The sequence below is a fragment of the Palaemon carinicauda genome, chromosome 45 (assembly GCF_036898095.1).
Source record: "Palaemon carinicauda isolate YSFRI2023 chromosome 45, ASM3689809v2, whole genome shotgun sequence".
Lineage (NCBI taxonomy): Eukaryota > Metazoa > Arthropoda > Malacostraca > Decapoda > Palaemonidae > Palaemon > Palaemon carinicauda.
Window position 1 is genome coordinate 38632014 of NC_090769.1, and position 18975 is coordinate 38650988.

The following is an 18975-nucleotide window of genomic DNA, read 5'->3' on the forward strand; positions in this document are numbered from 1 at the left end:
GCTTTTCAGGTTTTTCCGTCACCTGCAAGGATACAGCTAGCTCTCCTAAAACTTTGTACCTTTCTAAAGAAGGAGTTTTGTTCAGTAAGAGAGTGGATGAGCATCCTGGGAACTCTCTCTTCACTGGAGCAGTTTGTGTCTCTGGGGAAACTAAACCTACGACCCCTTCAGTTCCATCTCAATTACCATTGGAACAAAGAGGACAGCCTCAACAAGGAAAGCATTCCCCTTACGGAACCAATAAAAGAGTGCCTTCAGTGGTGGGACAACATAAACAGACTCCAGGAAGGTCTCTCATTGGAGCAAAAGAACCCAGACCTTGTGTTGTTTTCCGACGCTTCGGACTCGGGGTGAGAAGGAACACTGGGAAAGTCAGAGATCTCAGGTCTGTGGACAAGGGATCAAGAAAGCCTCCTCATCAATCAAAAGGAGCTGTTGGCAATCTGTTGGCTCTCAAGGGTTTTGAGAAGTTGGTACTAAACAAAGTACTGTAGTACAAGTCAATGCCGACAACACCACAGCATTGACGTACATAGCAAAACAAGGCGGGACGCACGCGAGACCACTTTATAAAATAGCAAGAACTCTTCTTGTATGGGCACAACAAAGGAAGATATCCCTGTTGACAAGGTACATACAGGGAGAGAAGAACGTGATGGCAGACAGCCTAAGCAGAAGGAATCAAGTTCTTTCCACAGAGTGGACATTGCATCTGGATGTATGCAAAAAACTTTGGCGGATTTGGGGTCGCCCCCTAATAGATCTATTCGCGACCTCAAAAACGAAAAGGCTAGAGGCTTATTGCTCTCCAGTTCCGGACCTCGAAGCATCACTCAGACGCATTCCTGATGGATTGGTCTCACCTGGCTGCGTACGCATTTCCTCCATTAAAAGTGCTGCACAAAGTATTACAAAAGTTCGTGTCTCACGAGGGAACCGGGTTGACTCTAGTAGCTCCCTTCTGGCCATCAAGAGGTTGGTTCACAGAAGTACTGGAGTGAATGGTGGATGTTCTGGAATGAATGGTGGATGTTCCAAGAAGCCTCACTTGGCAAGAAACCATTTAACCTCCAAGCTCTACGTCTGACTGCCTTCAGACTATCGAAAAACTCGCAAGATCTAGAGGATTTTCGAAGGAGGCAGCCAAGGCTATTGCTAGATCAAGGAGGACTTCTACCATCAAGGTGTATCAGTCCAAGTGGGAGGTTTTTAGAGGATGGTGTAGAGCTAACTCAGTTTCTTCATCCAGTACCTCTGTAACTCAAATTGCCGATTTCTTTTTAGAGCTTAGAAAAAAGCACAATTTTTCCTCCTCAACCATAAAAGGGTACAAAAGTATGGTGGCTGCTGTCTTCAGGCACAGGGATTTAGATCTCTCTAATAACAAGGACCTTCAGGATCTTCTCAGACCTTTTGAAACCTTTAAGAAGCATCAAAAGGAATCACCAGCCTGGAATTTGGATGTGGTTTTAAAATTCCTTATGAGTGACAGATTGAACCTTTGCACTCGGCTTCCTTTAAAGATCTGACCTTAAAGACTATTTTTAGTAAGCCTAGGAACAGCTAAGAGAGTCAGTGAAGTTCACGCTTTTAGCAAGAACATTGGCTTCAGAAACGGGAAAGCCTTATGCTCCCTGCAACTTGAATTTCTGGCCAAAAACGAAGGTCCTTCTCACCCTTGGCCAAAGTCTTTCGAGATTGCTAATCTCTCTGAGATGGTTGGTGAAGAATTGGAGAAAGTTCTGTGTCTGGTTAGAGCACTAAAATTCTATCTGGACAGAACTAAAGAGTTAAGAGGCAATTCTGAAGCCCTTTGGTGTGCAATCAAAAAGCCTTCATTACCAGTAGGGTCCCGAATTAAGCGTGTTCGAATTACACGATTCCCCTTTTCCACGATCGCTATTTTTCAAAAATAAATTTTCTGTATCTGCGAGGCTGTTCAAAGTTCGCGAGTCAAGCACTACAAAATGTATCAAATCTATTGTCTTTTTAAGTATATTGGTAGCCCGAAATACGGTGATTTATAATAAATGTTACAAAACAATATCAACATTACATTTCATTAACATAATTTCATAATGAATAGCCTATTTAAGGATAAAATTCCACATCAACAATGAAATCAACTGTTAACTGTGCGAGTCCAGCTGACAAAATGTAAACAGAAATGTGGTTACGTTCTCGGCAATCTTTATCTTTCTCCAATCTTACGATAATTGTAATGGTAGTGTTAATGATGGTATATTAAAGCATTATTTTTGTTTAGTACAGTATATTTAAAAGCCTTATTTTTCCCTCTGGGCGTTCAAGGTTTTCACGAGTAGACTGGGTTCGTTTATCGGCAGTGAATAGCCTAAACTTCGGTAACGAGTCGTCAATATTTTGTCATATTTTAAACAGTATACATTTGATTTGCAAACATTGGTTTTGTAGAGTAGACGGTAAAATAAAATCTAGAGAGAGAGAGAGAGAGAGAGAGAGAGAGAGAGAGAGAGAGAGAGAGAGAGAGAGAGAGAGAGAGAGCGAGAGAGAGGATTTTGAGAGAGAGAGAGAGAGAGAGAGATTTGATGGCAGAAATCCTCTCTCTCTCTCTCTCTCTCTCTCTCTCTCTCTCTCTCTCTCTCTCTCTCTCTCTCTCTCTCTCTCTCTCTCTCTCTCTAGATTTTATTTTACCGTCTACTCTACAAAACCAATGTTTGCAAATCAAATGTATACTGTTTAAAATATGACAAAATATTGACGACTCGTTACCGAAGTTTAGGCTATTCACTGCCGATAAACGATAACAAACCCTTTAATGCAAACTAACTGTATCCTTTGATATTCCTCTATATTTATCACGAATTCCTTCTATACCTCCTCAGACACTCTTATTTCAAATATCTAAATTATTCTTATCACAACTAACACCATCTAGTCATTTTCATTCCATTATATCTATTATTCCTCTGGATCTTATTCCCTTTCCTTATTCTGTTTATTCGATGGGATTCTTTTTTCCCTTTACCGTCTTTCAGAATCTATTTTTAGCCACTGGCAACCAAATCCCCCCTTCCCCCGTCTCCTACCGTCTCCCCTGCGAGTCCACCCAGCCTATCTTTTCACTCCCCCCACCTTCATCCTCCCCTGTTCTAGGTCTGTAACCTTCTGCGTCATAATATCTCTCTCTCTCTCTCTCTCTCTCTCTCTCTCTCTCTCTCCTCTCTCTCTCTCTCTCTCTCTCTCTCTCTATCTCTCTCTCTCTCTCTCTCTCTCGTTATACAATACAGTACTTACAAATAGATGAAGAAACCAAAATCGGTTTCTTGAAGTGTCAATTAAATACAAAACGAAAAAATTATACCGTGTATACATCCATTTCAATCATAGCTTAAAATACGGTAACCGATTTCGTCCGCAAACCACTATTTTTTAGGAAACACCATTCTATTCCAGAAAATTTTTACTCTTTAAATGTCAATTGCGCTATAATAAAACATGTACTTATGTTGTTAAATTTCGGGTGTGTTTTAAAAATCGAGTATTGCTAACTTATTTTTGTTTTACTTTTGGCTGTGATCACATCAGCTGATGTCTAGCTTCCGCGCGAATACAATAACAAAGAATTGTTTACACCATTTCTTAACTTATTCAAACCATCTATACAGTTAATATTACATAAACACCAATGTGTTATAACCTATCATATTTATTGTTTAGTACTTTAAAACCATCTCTCTCTCTCTCTCTCTCTCTCTCTCTCTCTCTCTCTCTCTCTCTCTCTCTCTCTCTCTCTCTCTCTCTCCTCTCTCTCTCTCTCTCTCTCTCTCTCACATCGAACGTTATAGCGGTAACCTAATTGTTCGGTGACTTTAAAAATAGGCCTAGTACTTTCTTCTTTTACCTTTTTTTTGCATATGGATCCATAATTGAGGTGGGTACAAGTTGACTTATAACTGAAGTTAGGAAAAGTATTTTGGATATGGAAAGGACAATTATCTTTCGTAACAGTTTAGAATTATCGTAAGTTATCACTCTGTCATTAGCGGCAGTTTGCTATTGTGGATTAAACGCATAAGGAAAAAAAATTTCCAGCTTTGCTACGAATTTAGGAATTTATATGGATACGGTAAGTAAAATATTTGTAATAACATAATGTTTACTAAATGTTTGTAATATCATTAGTTATGACTTAGATCATGTGTGTTTAATACATTCGTTTGTTTATTATGATCGAAGATGGAGCGTAAACAAATGGAAGGTTTCCGTTTCAGGCGGCATCATAAAGAAAAACATTTCATAAATGGCATTCATTTCATTTATTTGAAAGTTCTAATAAAAAATAATTAGAACATTGGTAATAACAAATTCAACATATAATCTATACTTGGTAAAATTGCTGTCAATTCAAAAACACAGATGTATAAATGCGTCTGTTTCTTCGTTGTGATCAGAGATAAACGTAAACAAAACATTGGTTGTCGTTTTTCTATTGTGCTTTTTAGCGTTTAGGAAACGCATGATATAAAATCGCCTTTATTTTGATAATTCTGGATTTTCAATCATACAACAAGCTAGTCTATAGAGTGATAGTTTTGCTATTCACCAGTTGTATTATACAATAGATATGACAAACATTAAAATTTGTCTGTATTTTGGGTTGTGTTATAACGGGAAATATATGGTGTTTACACCTATCCTGGTTGTAATTTTAACCATTTTTCAAGTTATTAGAACTTTAAAGTATATTAAATGTTTTATTTATTTACAAACACAATTTGATATTATAAAGAAATATAGTATAGTACAAAGAAAGTATTGGAAATGGGTAGTAAACACATTTGAATAGGCAAATTGCTGGTTGCCATGGCCACAATGGAATTATTTCTGTTAGTTGTGTTTCGAAATTCGCGATTTTCCATTTACACGAGGTCATTAATCGACCAAATTCTCGCATAATTCGGGACCCTACTGTATGTCTAAAAACGCCTTATCATATTTCATAAGACTTTTAATTAGAGAAGCACACACACACTGTGGTGAGGCAGACCTTAAGCTGCTTAAAGTTAAGACTCATGAAGTGATAGCTGTAGCAACTTCTGTAGCTTTTAAACAAAATTGTTCTCTGCAAAGCATCATGGATACAACCTTTTGGAGGAGTAAATCTGTATTCACATCGCATTACTTAAAACGTATCCAGACTCTGTATGAGGACTGCTACACTTTGGGATCATTCGTAGCAGCTAATGCAGTAGTAGCGGAAGGATCTACCACTACACTCCCCTAATCCCTAGTACGCTTTTCTCCTCTTGGAACTTGTATATATTTTTATGGTTGTATGTGGAGACTGTTCGGCAGTCTTCCGCAATCTTTGATTTAGTCAGGTGGTCATTTTGTTCCTTGAGAGCGCCCGGAACAAGGGTATTAGTTGAGGTCCTGTCTGCATATAGGTTTTTTCACCGTTTGACAGCTCCTAGAGTTCTTCAGCCCCCTGGGTGGACCGCTGGATCTCGATAGGATAGCAGACATAAGAAGGCAGAGAACCATTGAAGTCAGCTTCCTTAATAGGTACGAACCCTTAAGCTTGTTTTAGTTTTTAACTCTTAAGTGATATTCCAACAATGTTGCTATCTCTGACCTGCCACCAAGGGTATCAGTCAACCATTGTTATATAACCAGCGGGTAAGTGTAATGTTTAAAAATAATATTTTCATAATAAAATAAATTTTTGAACATACTTACCCGCTGGTTATATAAGTTATAATCCCACCCTCCTCCCCTCTAGAGACCTATGGGCATGGAAAATCTGGTGCTAGATGGAATAGTTCTGTCTAGCTCCGTGGTGGCGCTAGTGTACACCTGGCAACGTTATCTGCGATTGCCACAAGTTTTTTGAATTTCTGCCGGACGTCAGGGACTTAAGCCATTGTTATATAACCAGCGGGTAAGTACAGTAGGGTCCCGAATTATGCGAGAATTTTGTTGATCAATGACCTCGCATAAATGGAAAATCGCATATTTCGAAACACACAACTAACAGAAATAATTCCATTGGGGCCATAGCAACCAGCAACTTGCCTATTCAAATGTGTTTACTACCCATTTCCAATACTTTCTATGTACTATACTGTACTGTATATTTTTTATAATATCAAATTGTTCTTGTAAATAAATCAAACATTTAATATACTTTAAAGTTCTAATAACTTGAAAAAAGGTCAAAATTACAACCAGGATGAGTGTAAACACCGTATATTTCCTGTTATAACACAACCCAAAATGCAGGCAAATTTTAATGTTTGTCATATCTATTGTATAAGACAACTGGTGAATAGCAAAACCATCACTGTATAGAGTAGCTTTTGTTGTATAATTGAAAATACAGAATTATCAAAATAAAGGTGATTTTATATCATGCGTTTCCCAAACGCCAAAAAGCACAATAAAAAACGACAACCAATGTTTTGTTTACGTATATCTCTGATCATAACGAAGAAACAGACGCATTTGCACATCTGTGTATAGGTTAGTCTTTGCATCGACAGCCATCTTACCAAGTATTGATTATATGTTGATTTTGTTATTACCAATGTTCTACTTAATTTTTCTTAGAACTTCCAAATAAATGAAATGAATGCCATTTATATAATGTTTTTTCTTTATGACGCCGCCTGAAATGGAAACCTTCCATTCGTTTACTGTATGCTCCATCTTCGATCGTAATAAACAAACGAAGGCATTAAACATGCAAGATCAAAGTGATAAATGATGATGTTAAAAGCTTTTAGTAAATATGTTATTACAAGTATTATTTACCGTATCTATTTAAATTCCTACATACGTAGTAAAGCGGGGAAACTTCTTCAACAATAACAAACTGCCACTAATGACAGAATGATAATTTACCATAATTCTAAACTGTTACTAAAGATGATTCGCCATTCCATATCAAAATACTTTTCCTAACTTCAGTTATAAGTAAACTTTTACCCCTCTCTATTATGAAACCATCTAAAAAAAAGTAAGAGAAGAAGCAATTACTAGGCCGGTCTTTAAAATTATCGAACATTTAAGTTACCGCTATAACGTTCCATGTGACAGACATGGTGCGAGATTGGAGAAAGTAAGGAAAATTGAATCATGATTGATTTTCAATATAACATTTTTGTGAAGCAACAAAGATTTCATTTGTTTGTGAGATAGAGAGAGGTAAGAAATGAGAGTTAGTGAAAAGTAGCCCACACACACACACACACACACACACACACACACACACACACACACACACACACACACACAAAGAGATTATGAAGATATTTCGAATAAGAAAATTACATAAACAATGCTATGTGCGCATAATCGCAGTACAGTAGCGTGACCTGGAGATCAGCTGATCCCTACCGATAGTAAAACCAAAGTAATTGTTGAATATTTGAATGCTCCCGAAATTGAAAAATAGCACATAAACATGCTTTATTAAACCACTATTAAACACTAATTTCTAGTGAAATATGAAGGCTTAATAATGAAATAAATTTAAATACTGTATAAAACTTTAAAAATGAACTAGTCTTACGAACGCACTGACACACAGAAAAAGAGAGAACATATTTGTATGGTTAAAAATAATGGCTATAAACGAAGTATATGAAAACTATGATATCATGTAACATTCTGGTGCTGTATATAATATTCATCATGAATATATTTCAAATAAATTATGTAATTATATAAACAATACACCATTTGTGTGTGCAATGCGGGACCGTCAGATCAATAGTACAGCTGATCACAACCAAAGGTAAACAAAAAAGTTGGTAATTGTTGACTGCAAAAATGTTTCCGAAATTGAAAAATAGAATACAATAGGGATTTATTAGAGCATAAGATATACTATGGAACAAAGAAAATTAAGTAGTGATATACAGTAAGAAAATATTGATAAAATATAACTTGGATGATTGCCGAATCATAACACCAGCTTAATAAATCTACGGAAACTTCACTTTTTAAGTTCGACTTACGACAAGCCTCTCGGTCCCTATCTCCGTCGTAAATCGGCGACTACCTGTATATCTTTATTTTTTTTTTTTTTTTAAGCCTGTTGGACTTCTGTGATTGTGTTATGTTTCGAGGATGCCTGAAAAAATGCGGAAATGCCCTAGAGTTTTGCCAAAGACTTACATCTCTTTCATGAGTGCAGTCAAGACAGATTTTCATTGGGTGTGCTTGTACGCCATTCTCACTTTGTGATGAGTGTTAGAAGTGGCCACCCTCCCAGTGGTAGAGGTAATGCAAGAGGAGTAAGAAAAGGGTAAAAGAGATTCATTGTCTTCGTGGTCTTCCTTGAAGTCCTTCATTGCCTGGATGTAGCCAGAATCAGAGGACATCCTTCTCCTCCATTGAGACAGACTTCTTTCGTTCTACCACTCTGGGGGTTGTGGTCAATCAATAGAAGTCTATTAACATCCACATAAGACTAACGTATCTTGGAATGGACATAAATACAAATCTTGGGAAGTTTTATCCATCCTACAAAAGAATATCCAGTTATCAGGAGGTAGCCTTGCCTTTTCTTTGACTACCCCCCCTGTCAGTACATCGGTGGCAAAAGCTATTAGAGCACCTGTCATCATTAGAGCTCCTAATACTCGGCTCTTGCCTTCATCTCTGGTCCCTGAAGCTGCATTGGTCTCAACATTTAGACCATCCCCTCTCACTGTTTCTGGTAGAGGAAGGCAAACCGTTTTGATGGATTTGGATCTAGTGTAGATGAATTGAACCTCTTTGAAGGGGTGCCCCCTGATGACGCTTCCTCCAGAATTCTTTTTCTTCACAAACACGTCCAAGAGGAGGTGGGGAGCTCACTTTTGTCAGCATTTGGTGTCAGGGCTCTGCTCCATGAAAGAACAACATGAACACATTTGTTCCTAGACCAGAATACAAACCTTACGCTCTTTATTAAGGAATACAGTGAACCCTCGTTTATCGCGGTAGATAGGTTCCAGACCCGGCCGCGATAGGTGAAAATCCGCGAAGTAGTGACACCATATTTACCTATTTATTTAACATGTATATTCAGACTTTTAAAACCTTCCCTTGTACGTAGTACTGTTAACAAACTACCCTTTAATGTACAGAACACTTAATGCATGTACTAACGTACCCTAAACTAAAACAGGCACAAATATTAAGGGCGACTTTATATCATGCGTTTCCTAAACATGCCAAAAAGCACGATAAAAAATGGCAACCAATGTTTTGTTTACGTTTATCTCTGATTATAATGAAGAAACAAACGCATTTACACATCTGTGTATAGGTTAGTTTCTGCATCGATTATATTGATTATTCAGTACAGTATGTTGATTTGGTTATTACTAATGTTTTACTTAATTTTTCTTAGGACTTCCAAATGAAATGTTTTTCTTTATGACGCCGCCTGAAACGACGGCGTCATAAAGTACGCTCAGTAAACAAACTAAGGAATTTAACGCGCATGATGAAAGTGATAAATAATGATATTACAGTAAAAGCTTTAATAAAATATGTTATTACAAATATTATTTACCGTATCTATATAAAATCATACATACGTAGCAAAGTAGGAAAACAATCTACGAGAGAGAGAGAGAGAGAGAGAGAGAGAGAGAGAGAGAGAGAGAGAGAGAGAGAGTTGTTTTACATACGTAAATGTAAATTTTAAACAAAAAAAAAATAGCCCCATTTCATATAAAATAGATTACAAATATTTTACTTTATCATATTACAGTAGTCTGTATAATACTGTAAAGTTCAGTACAGTATGTTGTTGTTAAAGTCGTGCCGATGAAATTCTCACGAAACAAAAACACGCCATTTGAGTACAACAGCTGATTCTCTCTCTCTCTCTCTCTCTCTCTCTCTCTCTCTCTCTCTCTCTCTCTCTCTCTCTCTCTCTCTTTCTCTCTCTTCGTGTTATACAATACTTACATTTAGATGAAGAAACTAAAATTAGTTTTCTTAGTGTCAATTAAATACGAAACTAAATAATTAGGCCGAGTCTACATCCATTTCAATCATAGCTAAAAATACGGCATCCGATTTCATCAGCAAACCACTATTTTTTGGGAAATATAATTTTATTCTAGAAAATTGCCACTCTTTAAATAGTTAATTGCACATTAAGAAAGCGTGTATTTTTGTTTTTAAATTTCGGGTTTGTTTTAAAAATCGAGTATTGTTGACTTCTTTTTTTTTTTTTACTTTTGGCTGTGATTAGATCAGTTGTCATCTAGCTGCCGCTCTTGAGTGTGTACGAATACACTAACAAAGTATCATTTATACCATTTCTTAACTTATTCAAACCGTCTACAGTATACAGTTGATATTACATAAGCACCAATGTGTTATAACCTATCAAATTTTTTTGTTTATTACATTTAAACCCCCCTCTATCTCTCTCTCTCTCTTTCTCTCTGTGGGCTACTTTTCACTACCTCCCATTCCTTACCTCTCTCTATCTCTCTAACAAATGATATCTTTGTTGCTCCTCAAAGTTTCATTTATATTGAAAATCAATCACGATTCAATTTTCCTTACTTTCTCCAATCTCGCACCATCGGTCACATCGCGGTATTTTCGATATTTCTGGAAAATCCGCGATATATGTATATACATGGGTTATGAAAAAAATCCGCGAAGTGGTGAATCCGCGATGGTCGAACCGCGAAGTAGCGAGGGTTCACTGTATACTTTTGGTGGAGCTGAAACTAGCCTTGAGACTTTTAGCGAGGTGTATCTACCCCACCACTAGTAGCAGTGGGTTAGGGGGATAGCCAGCTACCCCGCTCACACACTTGTTCCATCGTCACTTTTGCTTATGGCTTGGTGGAGAATTGATGTTTATCTCTCCACTGCCCAACCTTTTTTAACTGGTCTTTCTTTGTCTAATTTGTTCTTTTATTTTTGTTTTGGTTCTTTTATTTTTTGCAGATGTGAGTGTTGCTGTGCCGTCGTTCCTCAAGGGTGGAGAATCCTTTCTTATGATCTCTTCCATTTTGACGTTGGACAACCATTAGTTTGGAGACCACCCCTGCTTCCCCAAGTGCAACGATCTGGTTTTATCTCTTTTTGTTCTATCCGAATTTTGACGACTACCACTGTTTGAACATTGACCATGTTTTGTGTACTGTATGCGATCACTCTCTGGCAGACCCCCATTGTGTTCAGACTTAGTCTGTTAAGAGTCGGGCACCAGTGATCTGTTTTTAGTTTTCCCAATTTTAAATATGTAACTTCCCTGGTAGTTACATATACATATATAGCTTAATTTTAAATATTAAACTTAGCCGGTGAATATATATATAGCTTACGTCTCCGACGGTCGACAGATTCCAAAAACTCGCGAGCGATCGCCATGAAGACTGCCGGGTGTGCCCACCAGCGCCGACTATCGGCCAGATACCGCATATACTTCTCAACCAAACCAGTTCTTCTCTGTCGGTGGTAGTGACAGCATTGGTTCCGCTCGCGCTTAACCTCAAGTTTCTACTGTTTGGTGAAGTACTTGTTCATGGTTTTATGGCTTTCGCCGTGTTGGATTATTCTCAAGCAATACGATCTTCAAAAGAAATGCTTTTGAAAGGAGAGGAAAATTTTTTACCCTTGCTTTTTTAATCTCGCTCTGGATTTTCCATAGAGAAAAGATGGCCGACCCTTCCCTCAGTGTACGGAAGTGTGTTAAAGGCTTTTAGTAATTATTTTATCACTTTATAAATTATTGTTGATATTTATAGATTTACCTCTATATATTTTATATCTCACCCGCCTTTATTAGGCCTCTTCGATTCCCTTTCCATTTATACTAAACACCGAGATAGATTTTATATTTTTGTTTAGAAGCGACCTATGCCTATTCTTTGTAGGCGGTACGGACTTGGAAAGCGAAGTTAAACAACGTTGAGCCCATTCAACTTTTATAGCCTATTTGTTTAGATTGATGAGATGAATATTTTTAGAAAATATTTTAAGTAATTTATTCTTTGAATAGTCTTTGTGCTGTTTTCAAAGATGAACTAACGTTTGGTTTATTTATGCTACGCAGTTTGCACTCTATCGTTACGATAGAGAAAGAGAGAATCATGGTTTCACTTTGCAGAAAGAGTAAATCGTTTTTGACGTTTTGTTCATTCTTCTTACAAACGGAAGTTTTTTAGATACTAATTTAAAGGAACATGTTAATTTTCAATTTCTTAGTCCTTTTAGTATTTTCCTTTAGTCAAATAACCTTTTATTGACGAAGAGTGAGTGAGCCTTTCTCTTGTGAGTGGCGAGAGAGAGAGAGAGAGAGAGAGAGAGAGAGAGAGAGAGAGAGAGAGAGAGAGAGAGAGAGAGAGAGAGAGAGAGAGAGAGAGAGAGAGAGAACGATCCAAATCTTTATTCTCGCTGATATTTACTCTCGTCCCAAGTCTCTGTACGGGGAGAGAGAGAGAGAGAGAGAGAGAGAGAGAGAGAGAGGATATAACATTTTAGTTTTTATTCTCATCCCAAGGCACTGTACGGTGAGAGATTGAAAACGTTGTCCTTAAGTGATTTAGTTTTAGTCTCCTCCCAAGTCACTGATCTTTTTAACTATATATTTCCGTTTTATTCTACAGTATATATATGTATATGTTTATTAATTTTTGCATGTGTGTTTCATTTTGTACTAATGAGCTTACATTATACGACATTTTTCGCAATTCTAACCTTTTGATTTAAGGGAGAATTGCGTGCTTCAGGTAGAAATCAGCTTTATTCATGTCTAAGGTGAAATTATTTAAAAATGCAATGTCAGTGAAGAAAGTGCGAAAAACATGTTCAGTGTTGCGGAGGGTTTGTTTGTTCGTGCTTGTCAATTGCCTAGTCCGAGACCTCTTTCAGGCTCCCATACACCAGGGAGAAGGAATGTCGTAGGACCTAAGGGAGTGAGAGGTGTAAACCAACGAACAGACGTTCCCTCAAAGGTATCAGATGTTGCTCTTCAAGCACGTCCTTGCCATAAGACAGGAGAGACGAAGTTCTCCTCGTCTTCCGATGATTCGTCTTTTCAAAAACCTGGGCGTAAGGTTTCGAGACGGTTGAAACGTTAATTAGTTCCTTCAGAACAAGTTCAATGTCCTAGCTGTAGTCATCATGAGAGTCCCGTTCATAGCGATGACGTTCATGTACAGACGTTTCCGACGTCACGATCTATTCAGAGTGCGCAGTGTGACGTTGAGCTGCAGTCACCGCAGACTCGACGTGACGTTGAGCGGTAGACACCGTAGACACGACGTGACGTCGAGCGTCAGTCACCGTAGTCACGATATAGCATCGAACAGCAGTCACCGCTGTTACTACGAGACGTTTGAACGTCAGCCACCGCAGTCATAGGTTGATCCGAAGTTAAGTGTTTTGCAAGATATGCTGTTAAAGCTTTCTTCTTTAATAGAAGCTTACGATCCTGTTCCTGTGCGAAAAGATCCTTTGCTTTTTGTACGTCACGGTTCTGGGATACGTGATTCAGGTCTTCAACCTTCTAAACGAGCTTTGTTACGTCACGCTGACGTTATCCGTAGTGTCAGCTTTGCAGTTAAACGAGATGCGGAGCATAAATCTCGAGGTAACTTTGATCGACAGTCAGTTAAGTCGAGTCATAACTTTGATCAGCAGTCACTGCAGTTCCTCCGAGACTTTGAACGTCAGCCACCGCAGTCACAGCGTGATGTTGAGCTGCAGACACCGCAGACACGACGTGACGTTGAGCGGTAGACACCGTAGACACGACGTGACGTCGAGGGTCGGTCACCGTAGTCACGATATAGCATCGAACAGCAGTCACCGCTGTTACTACGTGACGTTTGAACGTCAGTCACTTCTGTCACGACGTGTAGTAGAATAACATTCTCTGCAGTCACAACGGGACATCGACCTTCCAACTTTAACTTCTGTTCATATACACGTTGATGTAGCCTGTCAGGCTTTTCCTTCACGTCATTCTGAATATAAATCTCCTTCTCGCAAGACTTTAGATTTATCAGATGATGTGCCTTCTGAAGAAGTTGATGACCCCCTTTCAACTAATGTACCTTTGGGGAGTCATTCAGAAGAGGAGTAACCTAGGGTTGTCCAACAATCCCTTGTTTTTAAAATTATGAATTTCTTTAGGGAAATTTTGTCCTACTCGTTTTGTAACTACTGCTCCGCTGTCTGAGTTTACTCTAGGCATGACTTTCTTCGACTCCTACATTTACGAAGTCAGTTCTCTCTTGTTCTTCCAAGAGAGCCATGCTCTTACTGGGAGACTGGTTGGAATCCAGGAGAAGTTTAGGAAAGTCTGCTTTTGCTTTTCCTCCTTCTTAATTAGCTTCTCGCTCGAGCGTCTGGTATGACACAGGAGAAGTTCTCGGCTTGGGAGTACCTGCCTCTGCCCTGGGAGACTTCTTAAGCCTAGTGGACTCTCCTCGTCGTCTAGCCATGAGACGCTCCAAGATTTTATGGTCTGCTTCAGAGCTAGACCATCTCCTGATAGGAATTTTTTCGAGCGTTTGAAGTATTTTTTTTTTTGGATTGGTCCCTGGGAGCCTTAAGTAAGAAGGTCTCTCCAGCTGACAATGTATTGCTGTACAAATTATGTCATGCATGAACAAGGCTATAAGGGATGGCTCCAATGAACTGGCAGCCACGTTCACTGCAGGAGTACTTAAGATGTAAGTGCGTTCAATGTGTTCATTGTCAAGACAAAGTTCACGATGAAGACTACCAAATTTGTCTTGGCAGCAGTAAGGGAAGGCGACTGGATGGTCTCTCTCGACCTTCAGGATGCATACTTCCACATCCCGATTCATCCAAACTTTCAACAATATCTGAGGTTTGTGGACGGGAAAGTAGTGTACCAATTTCGAGCACTGTGCTTTGGCCTCAGTCCTGCTCCTCTTGTTTTTACAAGGCTCTTGCAAAATGTAGCAAGCTTTCTACATTTTTTCAGGGATCAGAGCCTCCCTTTATTTTGACGACTGGCTAATCAGGGCGTCGTCATTAAATCGCTGTCTGGAGAACCTCAAATGGACATTAGACCTAACCAAGGAGCTAGGTCTCATAGTGAATGTAGAGAAGTCGTAACTTACAGTACTCCATCCCAGACTATTCTTTATTTGGGGATGGAGATACAGTGTCAAATTTTTCGGGCCTTTTCGTCTCCCACAAGAATGGAACAAGCTCTGTTAAAAGTCCGTCACTTGCAAGAGAAAAACAGTTGCTCTGTAAGAGTTTGAATGAGCCTCGTGGGAACTCTTTCATCGCTGGAGCAGTTTATCTCTCTGGAGAGACTCCACCTTTGCCCTCTCCCATTTCACCTAAACCATTGGAACAAGGAGAAGGGCTTAGAGAGTATCTCTATCCCATTCTCCAACTCAGTCTAGACATGTCTGACTTGGTGGGACAGCAACATCAGACTTCGAGAAGGTTTTTCTCTTGCGATCAAGAACCCAAACCATGTGTTGTATTCAGATGCATCGGATTTGGGTTAGGGAGCGCCACTGGACAGTCTGGAATGCTCGGGTCTTTGGTCCACGGATCAGAAGGAACTCCATTTAAGGCAAGTAACATCTCTCTTTTGACGAGATTTGTGCAAGGAGAAATGAATGTCTTAGCGGACTGCCTCAGCAGAAGAGGACAAGTCATCTCCATGGAGTGGACGTTGCACAAGACTGTGTGCGAGAAGCTATGGATGACATGGGGTCAACCCACCATAGATCTTTTTGCGACTTCACTGACAAAGAGGCTCTCGACTTACTGCTCTCCAGTTCCAGATCCAGAGGCAGCCCACATAGACGCTTTCCTGCTGGACTGGTCTCGCCTAGACATCTTTGCCTTCCCACCATTCTAGATCCTAGATAAGGTTCTTCAGAAGTTCGCCTCTCACGAAGGGACCAGGTTGACGTTGGTTGCTCCCCTCTGGCCCGCGATTGAGTGGTTCACAGAGGTACTTCTATGGCTAGTAGACATTCCAAGAAGTCTACCGTTGCGGATGGATCTCCTGCGTCAGCCTCACGTAAAGAGATTTCACCAAAGCCTCCCCGCGCTTCGTCTACCTGCCTTCAGACTATCGAAAGACTCTCTAGAGCTCGAGGGTTTTCGAAGGAGGCAGCTAGAGCGATCGCGAGGGCTAGAAGATCCTCTACCATCAAGATTTATCTATCTAAATGGGAGGTATTTAGAGACTGGTGCAAGTCCTCCTCTATTTCCTCTTCCAGTACCTCTGTAGCGCAGATTGCAGATTTTCTGCTTTATCTGAGAAATGGTTGCTCCCTATCTGCATCTACCATTAAAGGCTACAGAAGCATGTTAGCTTCTGTTTTCAGGCTCAGAAATTTGGATCTATCTAATAACAAAGATCTTCAAGACCTTCTTAAGTCTTTCGAGACTTCTAAGGAGCGTCATATTTCTACTCCTGCTTGGAACTTGGACGTGGTCCTGCAGTTCCTTATGTCAGACAGGTTTGAACCGTTAAGTTCGGCCTCCCTGAAGGATCTTACCCTCAAGACACTTTTCTTGGTGAGCTTGGCTTCTGCGAAAAGGGTTAGTAAGATACATGCTTTTAGCAAGAATATCGGCTTCTCCGCTAATAAAGCAGTATGCTCTCTTCAGCTTGGTTTTTTGGCCAAAAATGAACTTCCGTCTCGTCCATGGCCTAAATCGTTTGAACTTCCCAGTCTATCTGAGATTGTTGGGAATGAAGTTGAAAGAGTGCTGTGCCCCGTTAGAGCTCTTAGTTTTATTTATCTAGAACTAAACTGCTGTGAGGTTTTTTTCAGAGGCCTTATGGTGCTCCGTTAAAAGCCCTCTTTGCCTATGTCGAAGAATGCGTTGTCTTATTTTATTAGACTATTGATTAGAGAGGCACACTCTCATTTAAGTGAGAAGGATCGTAATTTGCTTAAAGTTAAGGCTCATGAAGTTAGAGCGGTAGCAACTTCAGTAGCATTTAAACAAAATAGATCCCTTAGAAGTATTATGGACGCGACCTTTTGGAGAAGCAAGTAGGTGTTCGCTTCATATTACTTGAAAGATGTCCAGACTCTTTATGAGGACTGCTACACGTTGGGACCATTCGTAGCAGCGAGTGCAGTAGTGGGTGAAGGTTCTACCACTACATTCCCTTAATCCCAATATCCTTTTAATCTTCTCTTGAAATTTTTAATCTTGTTTTGGGTTGTACGGGAGACTAAGAAGTCTTTCGCAATCTTTTGATTTGGCGGGTGGTCAAAATATTGTTTCTTGAGAGCGCCCAGATTAAGGGTATTGATGAGGTCCTGATGTAGGGGTGTTCACCCTGATTATAACAGCTCCTAGAAGTCTTTCAGCATCCTGAGAGGATCGCTGGGCTTCATAAGGATAGCGAACTAATGAGTCAGAGTATTCATCGGAGTCAGCTTCCTTATCAGGTACCTATACTTAAGTTTGTTTTTTGAATATTTGTCAAAAACTCTGAGCATATACGCCTTTATTGTTTTAATACTGGTCTCTACCCACCACCATGGGTGTGAATCAGCTATATATATATTCACCGGCTAAGTTTAATATTTAAAAATGATATTTTCAATTTAAAATAAATTTTTGAATATACTTACCCGGTGAATATATATAATTAAAGGCCCTCCCTTCCTCCCCGATAGAGACCCTACGGACTGAGAAGAACTGGTTTGGTTGAGAAGTATATGCGGTATCTGGCCAATAGTCGGCGCTGGTGGGCACACCCGGCAGCCTTCATGGCGATCGCTCGCGAGTTTTTGGAATCTGACGACCGTCGGAGACGTAAGCTATATATATATTCACCTTGTAAGTATATTCAAAAATTTATTTTAAATTGAAAATATCATACCTCGCGTTTCGAGAAGTCACGACAGAAAATTCAAAATTCGCGGCGATCGCCGCCATGAGAGTAGGTGGTCATACATGAGCGCTGTCACTCGGAGGTTATCAGAACCATTCCCAACAATCTTCAGAAATTCTCTGTCGTTGATCGAATCAACACCTCAGGAAATTCTTTTCGCTGCTAATTAACTTTTCTACAATTTGGTGAAGTAACTTTTGTTTGATTATTGTTGACGACTTTCGCTGCCTGTTTATGAATATTCTTTTGACTTTTCACTATTGATGTAAATAGACTCTGTTGGATTTAGACTTGTACTGTGTTTTCTGTTGACAAAATGGCTGAATATCATAAGTGTGCTAGAGGATGCAAGAACCGTATTCTTAGAGCCGCGGTTAATCCGCATTCAATATGCAGAGGTCAGGTTTGTTTATATGATAACAGATGTAATGAATGCAAGTCTTTGTCTGATTCTGATTGGAATATTTTTGAGCGATATAGTAAGCGACTGGAAAAGGATAGAATTAGAAGGTCTAGACCATCTAGTATTCTTTTGAATAGATCTTCTGATGGTGATATATCTGCCAATGTTCATTCTAATATTCCTATTGCAGTAGCCCCAGACCCCACTACGATGTCAGAGGTAAGTGAACCTTCATTGAAGGATGTATTGGCTGCGATTTCAGCCTTAGGTGAGCAAGTTCGTTCCCTAACTACAGAAAAAGAGGTTATGTGGAATGCAGTGCGTGGCTTACAAAGCAAAATAATAAATAGTGATAGTGAAGTGGAGGGTGCGTCTGTTCGTGTCCGTCATAATCCCAGCCCGGGACCTCTTTCATGCTCCCCAACCCCTGGGAGAAGGAAAGTAGAAAGGCAAAAGGATATGGCAGACTTCGATCAGCGAACGGACGTCCCCTTGAGCGATCATGTTAATGACGTACAGGTCGCTCCTTCAGACCAGAGTAAAGACGAGGTTAAAATGTATGCTGCTTTGTCAGATGACGCAAAACCGCGACGTGTTTGGCGTCAACCACTATGTTTTAGACCACTTAAGAGACATATGTCTCCTAATAAACCCTCCTGCAGTGACTGGTGTTCACCGAAGGTGTTTCTTTCAGACG

The 18975-nt window shown here is 39.5% G+C and overlaps 1 protein-coding gene across 6 annotated transcripts in view; it reads left to right on the forward strand.

The window, feature by feature from the left end:
- The window catches only part of LOC137634686 (protein abrupt-like), a 310294-nt gene that overhangs the window by 58562 nt on the left and 232757 nt on the right, over positions 1 to 18975 (forward strand). The gene's annotated exons all lie outside the window — the stretch shown is intronic.